The 3368-nt window shown below is 33.1% G+C and overlaps 1 pseudogene across 1 annotated transcript; it reads left to right on the forward strand.

Moving 5' to 3' along the window:
• Nucleotides 1–923: 923 nt before the first annotated feature.
• Nucleotides 924–2625, forward strand: LOC145795119 (crocetin glucosyltransferase, chloroplastic pseudogene; annotated as a pseudogene). Its single transcript, XR_014335368.1, has one exon. The product of XR_014335368.1 is annotated as a crocetin glucosyltransferase, chloroplastic pseudogene (transcript).
• The last annotated feature ends 743 nt before the right edge of the window (nt 2626–3368 follow it).

The raw sequence follows: 3368 nt of genomic DNA on the forward strand, positions 1-3368 counted from the left end.
TGATTTGATCATAAAACTATCGATGTCCGATTAATGTGATTTTTTACAGGCATATAATACTCGACAAGTTTTACATATTAACTATTCCGATTATCAAAACGGGATTCATGGTCGGCCTCACAGGCCAAACAACACCGTTTTTTATAAATTTTTTGTGTAGCCGATTAGGTAATTTGTACAATCTGGTTACCATCACGTCACTGACTTTTTGGATTATATATTTTTGTGAATAGTGATAACTTTTTAACTTTTTAAATAATTTTTTATCTTTTATAGACTATGCCAAACTAGTCCTACAATGAGATCCTCGTGATTTTTTTTTTTTTATAGATTTAGAATGAATTTTTAAATAATTAAGATTTAATTTTATAAAAGATAAAGAGTCTAATAATATTAAATTGAAGATATAATAATATTAATAATCACTTCTAAAAAATTTCCAACCTTACAAGGAAAACTCTCTAACATCTCTATCCAAAAAATTTCCAAGTCAGACTATTTTGTTATTATTTTCTACAATTTTGAAGATCTCCAAGTTGCTGTTCGGCTCTCAACAAATTGCTCAAATAGTATTTATATATATTTTTTTATAAGAATAATATTATGAATATCAAATTTTTTATTGTACCTGATCAAATATTTTATATAGATGTAAAATTTATATTTTATAAACCGTCATATAAGATATTTAATCATTTATTTAATAAAAAATTTGAGACATATAACATTTTTTTTATTATAATTATACTTTGGATTTGTTTGGAATGTACATTAACTTTTTAATTTTTTGAATTTTTAATTATTTTAGTCTAAAAAATCTCGTTTGAGATAAATATTTTAACTTAATAAATAATTATAAATTAAATATGATATTTTATCTTATTTAATTAAAATAACAAAATTCATCTTATATAATTATTTTAACCCAAATCCACGTCCAAACGGGGCTTTTATATAAGTCCATCAATTCAAGCCAATAGCATACAAACAACACCTAGTTAGTAGGAAAAAGAAAAACATAACACACAACCCAAACCACTCCATGCGCCGCAGCCAATATGGTACACCGCCACATCCTCCTCCTCACTTTTCCGGCGCAGGGCCACATCAACCCTTGTCTCCAATTCGCCAAGCGTCTCCTTTCGATGGGCGTCCAGGTCACCTTCACCACCAGTCTCTCCGCCCAACGCCGCATGACCGCCGGAACACCGGAGGGCTTGAAATTTGTCTCCTTTTCGGATGATGATTTTAAACCCGGGGACGATATCCAACAATACTTTCCTCTGATGAAAACTAACTGCTCTCAAATAATTAGAGATGTCATCACCACCAGCTCCGACGAAGGCCGCCCCGTCACGTGCGTTGTCTACACCATCCTCCTCCCTTGGGCAGCCGCGGTGGCGCGTGATTGTCACGTCCCATCCATACACCTTTGGATTCAACCTGCTGCGGTTTTGGATATCTACTACTATTACTTCAATGGATATGAAGAAGACATTGTGAAAAATCACAATGACCCTTCCTGGTCCCTTCAATTACCGGGATTACCCCGGCTTTACAGCCGTGACCTTCCCTCTCTTCTATTTCCTTCAAGCTTATACGCTTTTACGATGAAAACAATCAAAGTGCTTGTAGATGCAATCGATGAAGAATCCAACCCTAAAGCACTTGTGAACACATGCGATGCATTAGAACCCGAGGCCTTGAAAGCTATTCAAAACTGCAATTTGATTGGAATTGGGCCCTTGATTCCATCGGCTTTCTTAGATGGACAATACCCATCAGATACTTCGTTTGGCGGCGACCTCTTTCAAAAATCAACAGAATGTATCGAATGGTTGAACTCGAAGCCCCAATCATCGGTGGTTTATATATCATTTGGGACCATGATTGTGCTACCAAAGCAGAAAAAGGAGGAAATTGCACGAGGTTTGTTGGAAAGTCATCGGCCATTCTTGTGGGTGATGGTGAGGAAAAAAGAGAGTCGCGAAGAAGAAAAAGAAGAAGAAGAAGAGAAGCTAAGCTGTATGGAAGAACTCGAGCAACAAGGGATGATAGTGCCATGGTGTTCTCAACTGGAGGTTCTTTCGCACCCGTCTTTGGGGTGTTTTGTGACGCATTGTGGGTGGAATTCTACGTTGGAGAGCTTGGCCTCTGGGGTTCCGGTGGTGGCGTTTCCTTATTGGTCAGATCAAACGACGAATGCGAAGATGCTTGCAGAGGTGTGGAAAACAGGGGTGAGAGTGAGGGCAAATGAAGAAGGGATAGTAGAGAGTGAAGAGGTTAAGAGGTGTATAGAGGAGGTGATGGGGGTTGAGGAGATAGGACAAGAAATAAGGACAAATGCAAAGAAATGGAAGGAGTTAACAAGAGAAGCAGTGAAGGAAGGCGGATCTTCAGACATGAATCTCAAGGCTTTTGTGGAGGAGATTGGAGTGGAGTTGGAGTAAACTGCTCTTCTATATTGTAAATTTATTAATCTATTTTTTATATCAAAAATGTTTCGAACTCTAAAATAAGAGTTTATGTAACTTTGGATGTGGTGGGTTCAGTTGATGTGATATTTTGATGCATAAAGTTCTTGTTTGAGTTTCATTTGTAAGGAATGTATCACTGTCCCTTCTATATTTTGGGCTCGTTTGTGAAGTTGTTTATTTTAATAGATTATTTTAGTAAATTAAAATTTATATTTAAAAAAATTAATTAATTATTTTTTATAATTAGATGTGAGATTTATAGATAAAAAAAATAAAATAATTATAAATTTAATATAATATTTTATTTTATCAATTATTTTAATTTATTTTATTTTTTATAAATTTTAATTTGAAAAATTAAAAAAATTCATTACCAAACACCCACTTTCTCTCTCTTTTCTTTTGGTTGAGATAGAGAGTGTGATATTTTATTTTTTATTGGGATGTTTTGTTTGATATGATTTGGTTATGTTCGCTGGTCAATAATTGTAACAAAGAAATTGAAAGACTTGTCAAAATTATTTACGTACAATAATCACCATCAACTTCGCAAATAGAGGGGAAGATAAAGAAAAAGATGAAAACCAGGATTAAAAACAGAAGTAAGCTTAGGTGTCGTTGGGAAACTTAACTATTTTTGCTAATTTTTTTTTTTCTTTTTTTTTGTAGAACTATTTTATGAGATAAAACAAATTATATTTGAAGTGAATTATAATTTTTTTTTTTTTTTATAGTTGAATAGAAAGTTATGAGAGAAAAAATGATTGAGTGATATGTAGGACGTGATATTTTATCTTATTAGTCTTTTTTTGTCTTTATGGACTATTTTAGGATTGATTGAAATTGTTATTTATTAAGATTCTTAGTATATATTATTTATAAATAAAAAAT

Source organism: Camellia sinensis, chromosome 7 (genome assembly GCF_055761805.1).
Source record: "Camellia sinensis isolate YWXY chromosome 7, ASM5576180v1, whole genome shotgun sequence".
NCBI classification, from domain to species: Eukaryota; Viridiplantae; Streptophyta; class Magnoliopsida; order Ericales; family Theaceae; genus Camellia; species Camellia sinensis.